Source organism: Citrus sinensis, chromosome 2 (assembly GCF_022201045.2).
Source record: "Citrus sinensis cultivar Valencia sweet orange chromosome 2, DVS_A1.0, whole genome shotgun sequence".
Taxonomy (NCBI): domain Eukaryota; kingdom Viridiplantae; phylum Streptophyta; class Magnoliopsida; order Sapindales; family Rutaceae; genus Citrus; species Citrus sinensis.
Genome location: NC_068557.1, coordinates 11,305,545 through 11,326,036, shown reverse-complemented (window position 1 = coordinate 11,326,036; position 20,492 = coordinate 11,305,545).

Sequence of the window (20,492 nt, the reverse complement as noted above, 5' to 3'; positions counted from 1 at the left end):
TAGGTAGTGGCTAAGAGGTACTCGGTGGAGGTTGAAAAGTCATTATGATAGTACCATCTAGCCTTCTTTCAAACATACTTTCTGATGTCTGAATTGGGGCTATATTGTTATTGAATTTCTTATAATTTGAAATCCATTCTAGCAGTATCAGTTTTATGAGTTCATAGTGAGGGATTTGTCTCGGGATTTGGATGATGTTGGAATTTGGTCTGATTTTACTAATACCATAAGAGCATCAGAGTGGTTTTCAAGTGTGTGAAGATCTAAGGCATGGTTTTGAAGCCTATAGACCAACTGATGGTGTAAGGTAGCCATTTTTGCTGAGGAGATTTGTTCTGCTCCTTGAATTTGAACTTGAACTTTCAAAGCAGTTGACAGGTTAGTATATTAGAGAGATAAATTGAAATTGGGGTAGAAAGTGAGAAGAATACTTCCTGCATGCAAAGTAGTTAGAACAGTACCAACTACTGCATACTGATATTGTTTGAATCTGGTGTCAAGCATAGCAATTCTGGCTGTAACAGGTAATCTTTTCCTTCCATGTAAGGTCAGGATTAATCGGACTCCTCCAAGATGGAGATGAGTATAACCTTCTCTTTTACAGTTGGAAATCAATTCTGGAGGTATTTCTATAGTAACATACTGCTCAGCTGTGGTAGCTTGAAGAGTGCACTGATCTAGTTTAGAGGACTGAATGTATTCTTTTGGGTGAGGTCTTTTAGTAGAGATAAGGGTTCTTATACTTCTAGTAAAAGAGTGTCCTCTCTTGTAGATTTGGGTAAAGACAGAGTAGAAAAAAAGGGAGATTGGAGTAATTGTAGAAGTAGAAGTGTCATGAGATGAAGTAGATGCCATGAGTGAAAATTTCTCTGTTTCTAAAGCCTAACTACTTTTCAAAGAAATAGGGAAGACGCTTTTCAAGATACATATGTGTATTATTCTTAACTAATAAGGATGATGCTCTTGATGCTTTTAAAGTACTTTGTAAGAAAATTCAAAATGAAAAAGGGTAAGGTATTGCATGCATTAGAAGTGATCATGGAGGAGAGTTTGAAAACTATGCATTTGAAACCTTTTACAATAATCTAGGCATTGTGCATCAATTTTCATCACCTAGAACTCCACAAAAAAATGGAGTTATTGAGAGAAAGAATATGTCTATTTAAGAAATGGCTAGAACTATGTTGAATGAAAATTCCTTACCTAAGTATTTTTGGCCTGAGGCCGTTAACACTACTTGTTATGTTTTAAATTGTGTATTGATTAGACCTAATCTTAATAAAACTCCATATGAGCTTTGAATAGATAGAAAACCCAATATTGGTTATTTCAAAGTTTTTGGATGCAAATGTTTTATTTTGAACACAAAAGATAATCTTGGCAAATTTGATCCAAAATCCAATGTTGGTGTTTTTCTTCGATATTCAAATTCAAGCAAAGCTTATAGAGTTTATAACAAAAGAACTCTAGTTGTAGAAGAATCTATGCATGTTATATTTGATGAGTCTAACCCCTCATTTGCGGAGAAATGCATTATTTATGATAATGCAGATGGAGAGTTACAAGAAGAATTATCAAAGGATAAACAAGAGAATGCACCACAAAGAAATCAAGAGGATGGACAATAAGAGCAAACAAATATGGAGCAACATGAAGGTACTTCTCAAGCACTCCCCAAGGAATGGAGGTATGTTTCTTCTCATCCTAAGGATGTAATTTTAGGAGATCCATCACGAGGTGTTACAATTAGATCCTCACTTAGGAATACTTGTGAGCATAATGCATTTATTTCTCAAATTGAACCCAAATCCTTTGCGGATGAGAAAAATGATGAATCTTGGATTATGACAATGCAAGAGGAGTTAAATCAATTTGAGAGAAACAATGTGTGGGAATTAGTTCTTAAACTGGAACATCAATCCATCATAGGTACTAAATGGGTATTTCGAAATAAGATGATGAATCCAGTGTGGTTGTAAGGAACAAAGCTAGATTAGTGGCTCAAGGTTACAACCAAGAAGAAGGAATTGATTTTGATGAAACATTTGCACTCGTAATTAGACTAGAATCAATTAGAATGTTGTTGGCATTTGTATGTCATAAAGATTTCATTTTATTTCAAATGGATGTGAAATGTGCTTTCTTAAATGGTTATATTATGGAAGAAGTGTATGTAAAACAACCTCCTAGTTTTGAAAATGAAAAATTTCCAAATCATGTTTATAAGTTATTTAAAGCTTTGTATGGATTAAAACAAGCACTCAGAGCATGGTATGATAGGCTTAAGAATTTCTTATTAGATAACGGTTTTTCAATGGATAAAGTGGATACTACTCTCTTTGTTAAGCATAAGAACTAAGATATTCTTATTGTTCAAATTTATGTTGATGATATTATTTTTGGTTCTACTAATAAATTGTTGTGTAAAGAATTTTAATCTTGTATGAGTAAAGAATTTGAAATGAGTATGATGGGCGAGTTGAAGTACTTTCTTGGGCTACAAATAAAACAAAATGAGGAAGGAATTTTCATAAATCAAGGCAAGTATGTGCAAGACATACTCAAGTGATTTAGCATTGATGATTCAAAGACCAAAAGCACTCCAATGAGCACAACAATTAAGCTTGACAAAGATGAAAAAGGCAAAGAAGTGGATATCAAAATGTATCGAGGTATGATCGGATCTTTACTTTACTTAACCGCAAGTAGACCCGATATCATGTTTAGTGTATGTTTGTGTGCAAGATTTCAATCATGTCCCAAGGAATCTCATTTACTTGATGTAAAAAGAATTTTTTGTTATTTAAGTGGAACCATAGATCTTGGCCTTTGGTATCCTAGAGGCACTCATATAGATTTAATATGTTATTCGGATGCGGACTTTGCTGGATACAAAGTTGATAGGAAAAGCACTAGTGGAACTTTCCATTTACTAGGTCATTCGCTTGTTTCTTGATTTAGTAAGAAACAAAATTTGGTTGCACTTTCAACCATCGAGGCCGAATATATCACCGTCGGGAGTTGTTGTGCACAAGCACTTTAGATGAAACAAACACTTAGAGATTAAGGCATTAATCTTGAACAAATTCCTATTAAGTGTGATAATATTAGTGCTATAAATCTTTCAAAGAATCCCATTCAACACTCTAGAACCAAGCATATAGAAATTAGACATCATTTCTTGAGAGATCATGTTCAAAAGGGAGATATTGCATTAGAGTTTATTTCTACGGAAAAACAACTTGTCGATATTTTTACAAAACCTCTTTGCGAAGATCAATTTTCAAAAATTCAGCATGAACTTGGGATGATGAAATTTTCACATTAACATTTCTACTCATGTTATTTAGTCTAACGAAATTGATTGATTGATTAGTTGATGATTTTCTTTATGACTATGAAGTGTTTGATCATGATTAATAAGTGAGGTGTTTGTATTATTATTTTTTATATGTGTATGCATTAATTGTTTAAATACATGTACCTTCATGAATTATGAATTAAACTGGTCCTTAAAACATTTTTGGATCAATGAAATGATCTTAAAATGTATTATTTGTGACCAAATACTGAAACAAATGTGCGAAATCATAAGTTCTAGAAAACGGATTGCCGTTATTTCAATAAACGGCTAACCGTTTTAGGGCAGAAACCATGGCAAGCATTCTGGACACTGTCGGTTTGCCGATAGTACCTTAACAGCTCGCTGTTTTCATGAAAATTTTTGGGGAGCTCACTGGACGCTGTCGGTTAGCCGATAATTCATTAACGGCTTGCCGTTTTCATGAAAATTTTTGGAAAGCTCACTGGACGCTGTCGGGTAGTCGATAATTCATTAACGGCTTGCCGTTTTCATGAAAATTTTTGGGAAGCTCACTGGACGTTGTCGGGTAGCCGATAATTCATTAACGGCTTGACGTTTTCATGAAAATTTTTGGGAACTCTCTGGACGCTGTTGGCTCACCGATATCTTTATAACGGCTCGCCATTATCACACGTTAAGTGTACAATGACCTATCTTCTTCCCCATTTCGTTTTGCCTTTAGACTTTCTTCCTCTCTCAACCCGCGGTTGCACCTGTTCCCTTTTCACAAATCCATCTCTTTTCTTGCCATTTTTCACCAAATTGTAGAATTACAAACCATTATTATCTCCTTTAGAACATTTTTAACCGATCAAAACTTGTTTTTGATTCAAAAATTGAAAAATCCCCAAACTCAAACCCTAGAACCAGTCGCTCTACCTTTGCCAAAATTGACCTGAATTTCTTCCATTTTCTATCTAATTTCACCTTATAATCACTTTTTCATATCTCAAAATTCCTTTCTACATTTTCAAATTCCTTCAAAAATCATCAATGGCTTCACAACCAAGGCGTACCCGAACCAAGCAAGCAGCTCCAAGCAATCCCAGCTCCTTCAGGCTTGTTTCTCAAGATTTTGACAGCCTAAATTTTCCAAATGGTCAACTGGCTCAACGGTTTCATGAGAAATTTATGGAAAAAGCGGTAATTCCCTCTTTCTATATTGATATCGACGATTTCTCTGATATTACTATATGTGGTAGAACTTTGCTTCAAATGTTAAGACAGTGGGATGAAGCTTTAGGCATTGAAGAACGAATCTATGAAAATTTAGTTAAGGTATTTTATTGTAATATAGAGATTTCTGTTAATCGAAAAGATAGAGTTGTAACACATGTTGGAGGTGTTAGGATTGAGTTCGATATGTTTGAGCTTAATCGTATTCTTGGAATATCATGTTAGGGGCTAAACCTGTATACTGTTAGAAAAGAGCTTCACTTTAGTCAGTTTACTCACATTGAGGGCGTTAGGAATATTTGTAGACGTCACGATCTCTCTGATGAGGTCTGCTCATTGTCCTTTCGATCTCAATTGTTACCTTTCCAAGTCTGTATTCTTCATAGTATTCTCCAGAACATGATTACACTTAGGCATGGACATGCTGATGAAGTGACTAGATTAGATGTCGGTTTACTTGACTCTCTCATCCGAGGAAGGCAAGTGCACCTTTCATTCACAATTATGCGTCATATGCTCTCTACAACTACAGTGTCTAACAGGTCTCTTGCATATGGTAGCATTATTAGTAAGATTCTGTGATACTTTCATGTTCCTTTGACCGAACCTGTCTATGTTGAGACCAAAAAGTTGGGTAGGGAAATAATTTCGGGGATTGGTTTTCATTGAGGCAAGGCAAGTGGATCAAGGTTACCTCCTCTGAGAATGAAGATACTTTGGTAGCTCCGGATGATAACCGCATGCTCAATGACGTTTATTCCGAGGATGAGTTACCCGACTTTCATCTTGGCGCTAGACCATGTGCCCCCCGCCGAGCAGCAGTAGCATCCTCTCAGGATGACGAGCCAGCCAACCCTGCCAAGCCAGCTATGCCTCCTGCAGCATCGACCGTTCTTGAGGATCGCATTCAGCAGCTTTCGACAGAGTGGATGTCCTGTCCCAGTAGCAGCAGGTTCAATCTGACTTTGCGACCTTTCGGTAGCAAATGTTTGATCAGCAGATGGAGTTACTTGCTGGACAGCGCTGTATTCTTGGTCACCTTGGCTATGATCCTGACGGTTCTTCCTCAGCGCCCCCATCTTAGTTTTCTGCACCTATGTTTTTCGCATAGACATCACTCATTTCATGTAGTTATTATGATGTTATTTGTCTTTTGATTATGCTTGTGTTACTTTTATGATGATTTTGTTGGATGTGTGGACTTTATGATTGAGTTGATTTTGATGACATGTTTGGTTATTGCTTATGATTATGTTGATTTTGTTGGTATGGAGGTTGGTTGCTAATTTGGCATTTATATGAGAGTGTTTTAACTATTTTTGTTGTTGAGGATATGTTCATTTTTAAGTGGAGATTCTGTCGAAATTGTTTTCTAACATGGGTAATCTTTGAACTTCTCTTTTTAATCTTTTCACGCTCATTTCTTTTTTATGATGAAGGGGGAGATAATTTATATATAATTTGTTGTTGAAAAATTTTTCTTTTATTAAATTTTTTTTATGAGTTTAAAAATTGATGGGCACATATTTAGGGGAAGATAAATTCTACAAATATTTTACTTAGGGAGAGCAAAATTGCACAAGTATTTTCTTGAAAAGTTTGTCATCATCAAAAAGGGGGAGATTGTTAACATAAATATTTTTTTATTATTGATTTTGATGATAACAAACTTGATTAAGATTGATTAATCTTTTAAATCATCATTCTCACTTTATAAAGGCTTTGTATTCTATGAAAATGTTTCTGGTTATTCTCATGATAATGGTTTCAATTGAAAAAGCTTTGAGAACTTTGATAAATAACAAGTATTGCTTAAAATCCTGAAAATGGACCTATTTGACAAGTTTTATAAAGTTTTGGGTCATATTATAACTTTATAAAGTTTTGGGGTCAAACTATAATTTTATAAAAATTGTTCACTGTAGCAGTTACTATAGAAAACGGCGATCCGACATCTTGATAATGGTGATCCAACAATTTGAAAATTCAGTCCAACGGTCACATTGACCAGTCAAACGACGATCTGATATCTAGTTAACGGCGATCCGACAGTGAGCAAAAAGTCAATAACGGCTAGTTTTCAGCTCCAACTATAAATAAGCTCAATCAAATTCAAACTAAAATGATTCCAACAATTATTATTGAGCAAAGTCTTGAGCATACAACATTCATTGAGCCTTAAATTCTTGTATTCATCTCATTTACTCACATTTTGAATCTTCATTTGTAATCAAACACATTGTGTGAGAGAGATTTGTTTTGTAATATTCTTTAAAATCAAATTGAGTGATTGTAAGTGTTGGGGATACACTTGGGTTAAGAGATTGGGGGATAATCTCTTGTTGTAAAGGTTTATTGACACCTTAGAAGTCAAGTGTAAGCATTTGAAGCCTTGGAGGTTTGCTTAGTGGAATTCTCAAGCCCGGAAAGCTTGGAAGCGTGGACGTAGGCAAGGTTGGCCAAACCACGTAAAAATCCCTGCGTTTGAATCTCTCTTCCCTTATTTTTTTATATTGTGATAAATTTATTTGTTAATTGCTTTAAATTCGTTTTAGATTTGCATTGAGTTTTTACATTAGAATTGAATAATTTTTAGAATCTCAATTCACCCCCCTCTTGGGTTGCATAACTAGAATTTCATTCTTTTGGAGAAAATTAGACCATGAGAGAATCATAGTCTAAATACCTTAAATCACAAAGTTTTAATCATCAACGTTAGAAAGAAAATCTTGTTAAAAATTCATTAGAATTTAACTACTTTTATTTGAATTTGATTGAATACGTGCAAACACTAAACAACTTACCCATTTCAAATTGAATTATTATTATTAGAAGCTTAAAACATAAATTTTTGGCCTAATATGAAAGAGTTACTTCTTTTAGGTTTTGACTAATCAGAAAAACTTTACTTTTTTTGTTTCTATTTATAATACTAGAAAAAAAAAATCTTTTCAATTTTCATTTAGCATCATAAAAATTAAATCAACAAAGTTATTAGAAATCTTTATGTGAACTATATCATTGTCAAACCCATTATAAGTCTCTACAGATTTTATCAAATATACATAAAACGATTAGGAAAAAATAATTCTACCAGTATTCAGCTCCATTATGTTCTCATTATAAAACTAGAGGTATAAAAACAGAGGAAACAATAACTCCTCTTCATTGTTCTATTCAATTTTAATTTTATGTACTTTTTCAAAATTATGGATAATTAATTATAGAAGCAGATATGAGAAAAATAGCAGTAATTGGAGAATTATGAAATATTGATATATTTGTGAAATAAAACAAGAGATTTGTCTTTCTGAAGTTGGGAAGTAATTATAGGCTTTGTTTTGTATTTAAGAGGTTGTGGCTTTCATGGCTGGGTAATTGAATGATGCATTATTATTACCCAATATCAATAATAAAAATCCTCTCAAAACTCTCTACATCTTCCTTATACATCTTAATTAATAACTTAGCCAATAAATAAAAATATTTACTAAAAGAAATAACATAAACAATGAAGACAAAAAAAAGGAAAATCTAAAGATTATTCACAAGTTGCGTGAGAAGGAGAGAGGAGTATGATTATTCATGGGGTGAGAGAGTAAAATAATGAAAATTATATTTTTAGACCTTTTTAGAAACTAGAGGGATTGCAATGTTAATAACCTAAGTAAACACATCCTGCATTACATTTACTTTTGCAATTGTTGCGTTAGATCCAATGGTTGGATTACAAAAAGACAAAAAAAAAAAAATGTGGTACTATACCACCGTGGCAACATAGCTAAACCCATGTTTATGAGGACCATAAACAAAACAACCTTTTTAAAAAATAGTTTTAAAAAGAATATTATCCGACAGTAATCCACATATTAATCCGTAGAACAACAACCATATAATGACAAATTTCACTCAGAATATATCCAAAAGAAGAGTCAACATAGACATTCAGAACATACCAAGATTTAACAATATAATCAACTACTAAATATAAAATACAGCACAAAATAAAAAATTTTCAAGTAAGTCAAAAAATCATAGTCTTAATGGTCTAAGTCAATCTTCAATTTGACATGCAACACCTAGGTTTTCAATGATTACAACATATTACTAGAAAATTAGGATTTAGTGAATACCTAGGTTTTCAATACCTCATGACCGACTTTGCCCCCTTGTTCAATTGAACAATGACGGCTAATTTTTAATGAGAGCTGGCTATGCTTAGAGTGACAGGTTGAGGTCTTTGACATCCTCAACGGCTAATTTGAGGGTTATAGTTATGAGTGCTTCTTCTTATTTTCTTTTAGAGGTTGGAAACAGTCACTATGAGTGATTCTTCTTCTTTAGCTGTGACAGCAGCCATAAGGGTTATGGCTCAAAGATCGAGATGGCAACCAATGACTGACAGTGGTCGTGACTAGTTTAGTGAGTGAAAGTGGGCTGTTAAGGCTTCAGTGATTGAGAGAGGGATGTGAGGGAGAGAGGATTCAATCGTCTGTAAGTGAGAGAGGGATAGTTGTTCATTCAATATGTGAAAAAAGATATATGAGACCCTTAGAAAAATTTTTCTAAGTGTTGAGACTTTATGCTTGCAAAAGCATAATGCTTGAATGACAACATTTAAGCTATTTTTTAAAAATTAGAAAAATAAAAATATTTTGCCAATGGCATTTTTGTAAATAAAAATATTTCCTGGATATTAAAAAGTAAATAAATTAATCTTAAAACGACGTCGTTTAAACCCATGACTGATGGTTGTCCTGCTTTATAAACTGTTAAAAAATAAACTAAACATGACATGTTTCTATCAATAATAAATGGCATAAATATATAAGTAATGAAAATGTCATAACAGCTTGACAAATATATATTAGTCATGAAGGTATCATTCTTTGATAATACTTCTATGACAAATTGATATGTATCATAAATTTTCTATTATAAAAATGTGTTATTTAGTGGTGACACTTAGAAAATAAATTTAAGCATATTTTCACATACTATCAATAGTCAACAAAATGTTATAGTAGCTTAAGAATTAATTTAGGACAACAATTAGAAGTTAATTTAGAAAAGCTTAAAGAACTCTAGGACTATGACAATTTTTTTAAACAAGTAACCTAAATATACTAAGAAGAAATTTAGATTACATTAAACAGATATTGTCTAATATTAATAGCCAAATTTAAAGATTCACTAATTAAAAAGAAATAATACAATTACTACAATTATTAGACATAATAATGCCTACGCCCGTTGAATTAAAAATCAAAAGTCTTATAGAAACTTTAAAAGTTGAAATAGAAAATATTAAATATACAAAAGAGATTTACAAATACAATTAGATTCAGTAAAATTAATATTAAATGAATGAGTTTAGAAAAACAATTAATAAAATCCTTAGTGGAATTAAGATGTGAATTACAAAATATTAATCCAGTATGTTATAGTTGTAAACAATTTAATCAACAAGCTCTCTATTATTAAATTCTTAATTAAAATTTGTAATAAATTAGAAGATTTTGACAATCGATTAATTAAATTAGAAACTAGTATTCAAACTTGTAGAGAAAAACAAAGAAACGGTATAACTTAAATAAAGAATTAGACATATTAATAAATAGGGTTAAATTTAGGAGGACCAATTTTAGTACCTAAAAAAGTAGACATACGAGATATTTTAGGACTTAAAGTAATATTAAAAAACTAGCAAGATATAGTAGTGTAGATGTCACTTTAGCGAAAAGAACTGGAAGATCATTGTCATTTTCTAGTAAATGTAAAAAAATTATAGAAATGATAGAAGATATAATAGATGAGGAAGACCCTGATAAATTATTAGAAAAAGGTTTTGAAAAATAAAAAAAAATTATGTAATGAACGAATAATAACAAACATGAATAATAACTTATATATTCAAACAGATGAAACTAAGTTAGTAGTAATAAATAGAAGAGAAGAATTAACATTAATTAGTCCAATAGGAAGAGCTTATCTTAGAAAAAAAAAATTATGCAGACATTCACATGGGAATAATAGTCATAGGAATTCTTAGTCAAGGAAGATAAGGAGTAGACACTAAAGCACATATATATATTTATATTACAAAAGAATATATGATTATGAATAAGTACAAATAGCTGGTACTTAAATAAGCTTAAAATATAAAGCAATAGCAAGTAGTATACCTAATATATACATCGACATAAATAAATTTTGTAAACATATTAAGAAAAATATACAAGCTAAAGGATATAAAATGAATGTAGAGTATAAGAACCTTAGAATTAAAACATTTTTTCTAGTAAAATTATATAATAATATCATAAAAAATTATATTTGAAAGTAAAAATGGTGTAGATTGTTTTGAAAATCAATATGTAGAAATGATGGTACTAAGAAATTAAATATATAATTAAATGGACAAGAATGGACATTACCTAAATTAGAATAGGATCATATGTTAGTAGTACCGACTAGTTATACATACACTAATAGACATAATCAACTTACATAGAGATTTAGTAATTATTGAAAAAGATAATCTTCAATTAGAAGAAAAATAAAGAAGAAAATAGAAATCCATATGACGATAGTAGAAAGTTTAAATATAGATAAATAAAAAAATTACTTAATAATAGAAACAAAATTGTAGAATTAATATTTAATAATCCTAAATAATATTTCATGAAAATAGAAGTAGTTGTCCCAGCAAAAACTGGCTGTTCAAAGTTTATTAAAATTGGTTTTGAGAGCATGCATTAGAAACACTTTAAAACTCCAAACTCACACCCAAAATGCCCTTTTGAACAACATATTTTTGGCAAAACGAGGCCAAATGGAGATTGTGTTCAAAAGAAGTTTTCAATAAATCTAGCAGAAACTCTTATTGAGTTCTTAATATTTTTATCAAAACAAAAACCCATTTTCAAAAGCCCTTTTTTCTAAACTCTTTTATCTTGAATAACAATGAGGATAGGCCTTTTGTTAACGTTTAAAGATTAATACTACTTTCCTCAACTAGGCCAAACTTTATAATCCAAAATATAAATAAATAAGATTAAAGAAATTAAAATAACTTACTTGCTAACCACTTTTCAAGTGATGTCTAAACTTTCTAAATATAAAAGGAAATATGAAAAGAGAATTTTATTGCTTTGCTTTTTTAATACAAAGTGTTGTGCTTGCTAAAGTCTCTCTCTTCTCTCAGTAGTTTGAGATAGATATATATTGAAGCTTTGCCTCTTCAACTGACTCTAGTTATAAAAAGAGTGACTCTGGTCACAAAAAATTAGGTCTAGTTACAAAAGATGAAGATTACATTTACATCTGGCAATTTGACAAAGGAATGACTAAAAAGTAAGTATGAAAAAACACGGCTGGCTAGTATATTTTATGATAACTATGTGTCGGTACCAAGATGACAAAACTAAAAAGATGCCTCCACGGCTTTTCCCTTAATTGATAGTGAGTAAAGGAAGGAGTCTTCTAAAGATGAAATAAAGAAAAAGCGGATTATTTAACTTTCTTGGCTCTTTGAAATAACTAGCTAAATATTATTTTTGTGGTGTCATATATCTATTCATCATTTCATCAATAGCTCCTGCTATGTCTTCATCCAAAGATTGATGACTTATAGTTTTTGTTTTTGCTTCTAATGATGGCTTGTCACTGATCTCAATTATTGCATCTAAATATTCTTTGCTTTTTCCTAGATTATCAATTTTTAGCTACAATGAAAAAATGAGTTGGTCTTCATGAACAATATGCTTTTGGGCTAAAATTATATAATTTTTTCATTGGGTTATGATATCATCATGAGTTTCAAACCATTTATAGAAGGCTGCAATTTGATGAGTTCTTTTATATATTTCATTTGTAGAGAAGCTTGGCTTACCATGATAATGTCTCCTTTTGAATCTTTTACCACTTTCGCGTATAACGATGACATGATATGCTGGTAGTATTACACATGTTTTCTTTTTATTGATTGTTTGGGGTCTTAATGGTAAAGAATTGAAGTCAATTAACAAAGCTACTAGTTTTAGAATAGATAGGCTCTGTTTAGGATTGGTGGAAAAAATTTAAAAATGTCTAGATTAGAAAGATAAATGTTCTTATCATTCCAAAACTTCGGGTTTTAAATAATATATCTCCATTGTCTAGTATTTTGCTAAGGAGTAAGCACATCAAATAGTTGGAAAATCATGTCTAAGAGAAGTGATGTTTCTTAGTTCTGACCAAACAAATCTGAACTTGATTAAGAAATTCAACTGGCCATTCAATATTTGGTTGGCTACTGAAATGAAATCTTAGTATATGTTTTCTACTTACGTTTTCTTTTACAATGTCTATACTGTCACCAATAAAGGGAGAAATTTTGGATTTTTACTAATTATCCTGATGGGGTATAATTAAATATTTCTTCTAGTAGTTGTTCTTGTTTAAGTGTTTTGGATTTTTTAGTGATTAATTGATAGACTATGATATTTATTTTATAATGCAATATTCTGTCTAATTAATTCTTTATTAGCCCTTTCTAATGCAATTATCTTTTGTCAACATGCTTCAACTTCACTGTCTAAATGATATCTAATATTATTAAGCTTTCTAATCATGCATGTCATGACTTCATGTTGGTTATAAAATAGTATGGTGGATGATGATGATGATAATTATGATTACGATGCACGGTCTAAAGACTTAATTAAATGGCTAATGTAATAGTTTGGTCTGATCTCTTTTCTAGCGTATTCAATTGCTTCATGAAATTTATAAGAATCTCTAAAATGTGGATTGGAATAATTGATTGTTAAGTCAACTATCTCATTCAAATGTTTATAAATGCATGGTTGTCCGCCTTTAACTAATACATAAAATTTAAAATTTTTACTATCTACTAGTTCATTAATTTGTCTAAAATAATGCATGAATGTATTGAGTACTTTTATTTATCTTATGGGTTATGACAACCACAAATTTTCTAAAATGCATTGTTAACTGTCTAATAACTTAAATTTACTTCTAAAACTTAAATTTGTTCCTGAAAGGAACTGTTTAAGTGTTATTGGTCCAAAATTAATTAATTGCTCCATTTCCTTAAAAACATTCATTGAATAATTACTCTGGAAAATATATCAGATAAAGCATTATCTTCACTTATTATATGTTCAAATTTTGCTTTGCATTCTTTCTTGTTATTACTTCTAAAAAGTATATCCATCGTTGACTGACAAAAGAATTGTTTTGTTCAATATTTTTCTTTTATACTTTATTATAGAATTCAATAATATTATTTCAATATATTCTTATTGTAAAAGTATCATTTTGTATGTATAAATGAAATGAATTTAAAGAACTTATTATTCCTAAAATTTCTAATTTTGTTCTTGATTTTCTACCTTATGTGTCTATAAATTTTCCACTAGTATACATTGCTATTTCCTCTTTCTCTTTTGGACTATCTTTATTATAAACTACTCGCATCAGTTTGTACACGGAGGCCGCCCGCCAAGTCTGGTGCCATTCCGAGTCCCGCGGACCCCCCAGCGGAAAAATGGCGAAAAAACGGGTGGGCTATAGCCTTGGTGGGGGGCGTGGGCGAAGTTCGTAATTTTATAATAATTGTCCATGAGTAAAGCTAATGGCTTAAGATTTCTAACTATTTCTTTAAGTTTTTGTATTAATTTTATATCTTCACCATTAAAAATTTTTCTATCCATTTTTGCTTATTTTTTATATATAGGTCTATTAAGCATACTGAGATTAGGTTTAAATTTTCTACTATAATTTAATAATCCTAAGAATTTTTGTAAGTCTTTAGTATCATCTATCTTATTTGGGAATTCTAATATTTTACTAACTATATGAGGTTGTAATTCTACAGTTCCTTTATCTATTGTTAATCCTAAAAAATCTAATTTTTTTTTTAGTAATTCAATATTCCTTTTAGATATTACAATATCATTATTCTTAAAACAGTCTAAAATTTTATTAAATGGGTTATATGCATAAATCTAATCTATATATACTATACAGAATTTTGAAAATGGTTCTAAAATTTTATCTATTTTAACCTGGAGTACTTATGGGGCATTTTTTATACCAAAAGACATGACTAACTATTCAAAATATCCTTCTCAACAAATAAAAGTTTTCATTATAACAAATTCTTCATGGAGTTGTGTTTGCCAAAATCCACTTTACTATCAAATTTAGAAAAATATATAACATTTTGCATACAATTTACTAGTGCATCTTTATTAGGTACTTTTGTAACTATTATCTAAAGTATTATCATTTAGTCTTTTATAATTAATTACCATTCTATTTTCTTCTCTTTCTTGTTCATTATGATTATTTATTGTAAATGCTAGACTTCTATATCTACTAGCAATACTTCTTATTGTCTTTAGTTCTAATAATTCATCTATGCATTTTAACTTCATTTGTATCTTCTTTTTAGTTTCCAAAATATAATGAAGGCTCCTTGCTAGCCCAATAATAATAATAATAATAATTAATATTGAAGAGGCACATGCAGACATGCTAATACTTGAACTTTCATGTTATAAAAGTGAATAAGAGTTATAACAAGCTCTCATGTCTATATTTTCTTTCTGGTCCCTTACCTCTTAATGAGTATGAAAAGAAGACTGCCATATTTTCTTATTACCATTATATACCTAAAATTTAGTTTGAAAGAAGGGTCAAAGCTATTTTTTGTAATCATGATTGTTTCTTTATTTCAATGGAAGTTGTTTGCTAGATGTTTGGGGTATAGAAATATGGCTACTGAATATTGATGTTGTGAAGGTAATATAAAACATCGAGGAGAGATTTGACTAGTTGCATGTGAAAGCACGACCAGAAATCTATGAGGAGACCAGAATCAGGTCGTTCAATCCTGAGGTCTTGGTTAATTCTCACATCGTTGAACTCCACCTGGAAATTCAGCCATAACATCCAGACACATCCGGGCGTTACAATTGCAGCTCAATAATTACACAAAAATGGATACATTAACTCATAATTTAAGTGGTGCATTTAATCCGATAACGACAGCACATTGAAGGAGACGCAATAATTTCGAGCGCCTATAAGAACCCTAAAAAATCTTAAAAGAGGGGCCTTTTTGGCTGATAAGAGATCTTAAAAAACCACAAAAAGAAAAGAAGTAATTAAGATCACGAGCGGTGTGACAATAGTTCCTTATAAGAAAACTCGATTGTTGATTTGAGCGTCAGAGGGTATTCACCGGGAAAAATTTGGCCTTCCTTGACGGTTTTATGTTGTTGTAGATAAAAATGAAGCAAGAAGTCAATTCTAGTTCCATAAGGATAGTAGTTAGCAGTTCCCTATCAAAACAAATTCAAGTGCTGATGAATCAACTAGGTCGCTATCATAAATTCGACTAGATTTCGGCATCAACACCAGATACAAGAGTAAATATTGTAGTTGCTTTCCTTTTATTTCATTGATGAGCAATCTGATTTCTAAAAAGAGACTGAGGAAGAAGAGTCATGGAATTGAGACTCCTTTTTTTGGCCTAAAACTTCGAAGTTCATTAGATCATGGCCTAAAACTTCTAAGTTCGTTAGATCATGTAGTTTTCAAAAAATTTAAAGTAGCGACTGTCCAATCTAGGAGTTGGTTGGAGTTTTGATGAAATTTCTTGAATTGTGTAATTGTGTTTTTCCTTGGGATCATACTTCACAGTTGATGTGGTTTTTCCAGTAATGGTCCACTTATTGGGTTCCTAACTTGTCTTACTAATTAAAAGGAGCATCCATGGCCATCAGGTTTCTGGCTTCTCAAATATGGTGTGCCATTCTAACCCTTAAAATTGTGATGCTTTTTTTGGCTCTTGGATTACAAGTAAACTTAACTGTCCAAATTCCTTCTCTTTGTTTTATATACTGAACAGAAAACTTAATGCAAAAAAAAAAAAGAAAAATATTTCTCTTACGTGGACTCTAAAACATATCCCCTAGTATCATATTGGATCCTCTCCCTCATCAGTCACGTAAAAGATTACAGAAGTCTAGACAATATGTGTGGATCATGGATTAATAGTGGGAACCGTTGGTGGAAACCTACTAGAGAACGGCCATGCCACTTCACATTTATTTACTGTGCTGAGATGAAAGCTTAACTATGAATGAAGCGGCACTTGCTGAGATTGCAAATCCAATTGGTTGTAATGATCTTTGACTGCTAGCCTGAAATTTCAATTGGAAAAGAATAGGGGAGCGTACTTGATTCAATTAGTAATAAACAAAAGCTGAAAGAATATTGTTATTTTATTATTTCGTATGCCAATATTTTTTTCTCTACTTCTCATAATCTTTTATCCATGAGCTTTTCCAATATTGTTACGTCCAGAAAGACAGGATACACTTTGCCAAAGGTCAATGAGATGTTAATGCAAATAAATTCACAGAAGGAGAAGCTCATTACAGTTGCAGCAAATGTAGCGTCGACGAGCTTCCAGAAAAAGCAAAATTTCTGGGATTTAAATTATATGGTACATTAAAAGCTATATGGTTCATCAAATGAAAGCTATACAGTTCATCAAATGTGCTTTTACCGTAAGATACAAAAGCCATTTATAGCATTCAAGGTAGGGGTGGCAATAGAATTCATTTATTCAATTCGATGCGAAATAAATGGATTTGGGTTTGAAAAAATTGATTCTTTTAATAAATGAGTGAATTCGATTCGATTCGCTAATTAAACGAATCGAATCCTCGTTTGAAGATATTGATTCGTTTATTCATTTAAGATTTGTTTAATAAACGGGTCATAAACAAATTGAATACATGTCGATTCGTTTAAAATTCATTTAATTAAATTACTTTTTTGTCCTTAAATTTATTTGAATTTTTTTTTAAAATTTGAAGGTTAATATTGTAATTTATATGACTATACATTTAATCATAGAATATGTTTTGAGTTATTTGTATTTTGTTGTAGGATATTAAATTTGTGATTTTTTATTATTTTATTTTGCTTAATTTTTTTTATTAATTATATTTTTTTAAACAAATTGTAAATGAATCTTGATTCGATTCGATTCGATTCGTTAAGGATTCGTAGTAGGATAAATGAATAATAAATGAATTCATATTTGATTTCATTTGTTTTTTAATTCTACTAAATGAATTAAATGAATTGAACTGAATATTTATTTAATAAACAAATCGAATCTGAATCCTTAGATTTCAATTCGTTTAATAAATGAATCGAATGTGAACCAATAGAATTTTGATCAAATTCATTTACAATTCGATTCAAATTCAATTCGTTTATTCGTTTTGCCATCCCTAATTTAGGGTGATATTAGTGTACATATTATGTGAGAGAGAAGCAGAACCACTGTGCAAATCAGTCATTGAAAAATGGGGACAAACAAGGTAAGAACAATTAAATAACCCCAACTTCAAATAAACTGTTTCTTCCAGCCAAAAGCACACAAGAAAACAGATGGGCTAATCAACATAGCTAGAAAACCAAAGAATTTTGACATGATAAATAGTTCAAAGGGCAACAAGAACCGCCAGATAATCATCCTCAATGATCAATCAAGCTGATAAATTTTAAATGGCCAATCGATGATTTCAGGAAGTTTGATTAATTACGAGAAATAAATTTAAACTTGATGCTAGAATTCAAGAAAAGAGACATACTGAAGAAATTCAGAACACAGGAGAGGAAGACAAGGGAAAGAGAAGCTACATGTTCTGTGCTAATCAAATGAATGACGCAAGATCTAGTAAGAACTTGCCACCATTGCAATATTCTTCAGGTGGGTTATCAGAATATCTTGAAAACTTAAAACCGTTAGACAATTCCCAACATATTAACAAATACTAATTAAGAATCGAATGTTTTGTCTGTAGTTAGCTTTGTTAAGAATGTGTTCACTTAGAAATATCTCAAACTGCAAACTAAGAAAAACTCAATTACCCAAGCCAAGTCAAATTTTACAAGACATGTCGATTACCATCCTGTCCCAAATTCATCAGACGTTTACCCTGAAGTTTCAAAAAAATTGTCACGAAACTATCGTATCAAGGGAAACAAGGGTGGACAACAACAAAATTATCCATGCTAAATTTTGTAACTTACAAAAGCATCTGAGCTGGTAGCATAAAGACGCTAAATATAAACCATGTGCTTTCTTTTGTCTGATTTTGAGAATTCCATTGGAATTTAATGATGCATCACTTACTCCTCAATTCTATCTTCCCTCCCATTTACCGAGCATTGAAAAGGTGATCTGCAGTGTTCTCAAATGAAGCCAACATCAAAACACTTCTTTTTGAATTCTAAATCTCGTGATTCGAAGACCTGCACCGTGTTACAGTAATCAATCACATTTTAATATGCATGCTTGAACATGAAAGCATACTTCAAAGTTTCACAATAAAATCTCATAAACTCACCCTAAATGTCATCAGATCTACTAAAAGCATCATATGGCGTACATCTATGCTCATGCCATGAGGTTTCATGGTTTCATCTATCTCATCAATTACACATATTCTGGCAGCTTCAATTCCCAATGTCTGCTGCACTTCAAAGATCTGATTACTCTTTGTTTTACATCCATCGATTCCTTCCGTGCCCATAACCGCTAGGAGGCCCGTACTAATTTATTTATATGCATTCTTGGTCTTACAATTGAGACATATATATACTAGCTTCAATCCTTTGACAATAAGGAATTAATCTAATCTGACTTAATATTAAACTAGGATTCCTAATACGATTAAAATTAACTTGAACATCACGTTAATTAACATTCTCCCCCTTAATGTGATGTTCTTCAGCTCCCAAAAGCTCTCTTAGTTAATGGAATTTCACTTTTGGCAGAGCCTTTGTGAATATATCAGCAACCTGCTCTTCAGACTTGCAATGCTTGAGCTAAATGTCTCCATTGCCAATTGCTTCTCGTATGAAATGGTACTTGATGCTTATGTGCCTTGATCTGCTATGATAAATTGAATTCTTTGCCATGTTTATAGCTGATTTGTTGTCACAAAACAATTTTGTGCCTTCGTTTTGCTTTTCTCGAATATCTTCTAAAATTCTTCGTAATGATGCTAAAATATATTCAACTTCAGCTGTGGATAATGCCACTGTTTGTTGCTTCTTTGATGCCTAAGAAATTATGCCAGAACCAAGTGAAAAATGTAACCTAAAGGGCTTTTCATATCATCAAGACAGCCACCCCAATCACTATCACAAAAACCAATTAACTTTACATCTATATCTCAATTAAATTTCAAGCCATAATTAATTGTGCCTTGTAAGTATCTTAGCACTCTTCTTGCTGCCCCAAGATGAATATGGCTTGGTGCTTGTATAAATCTTGACAGCAAACTTGTAGAAAAAGTGATGTCGAGTCTTGTGGCTGTGAGATAAAAAAAGTTTGCAATTAAGCTTCTATAACGGGTCTTATCAATTTTCTTCCCTTTATCTTTCTTTGTTAATTTTGCAGTTACTATAAGAGGTGTTGAAACTGGATTGCAGCCATACATCCCAAATTTCTTAAGAATATGTTGAACATATTTTTTTGGCAAATAAATACTCCATTGTCTTCTTGAAAAATTTCAATCCCAAGAAAATAATGCAGCATCCCCATGTCACTCATTTCATATTTTTTCATCATCTCCATTTTGAATTCTTCAATTATATTCCCATTGTTGCCAGTAAAAATCAAGTTATCAACAAAGAGAACAACAATAAGAATGTTAGACATAGCTTGGCATTTCACATATAAGGTGGGTTCGCTTTTGCTTTTATTGAATTCTTTTTCTAAGAAATAGCCATCAATCTGAGTAACCAAGCTCTTAGAGCTTGTTTGAGGCCATACAAAACTTTATTTAGGTTATATACCTTATGTTCTTCTCCATTGACAATAAATCCTTGAGGTTGTTCAACATAAATA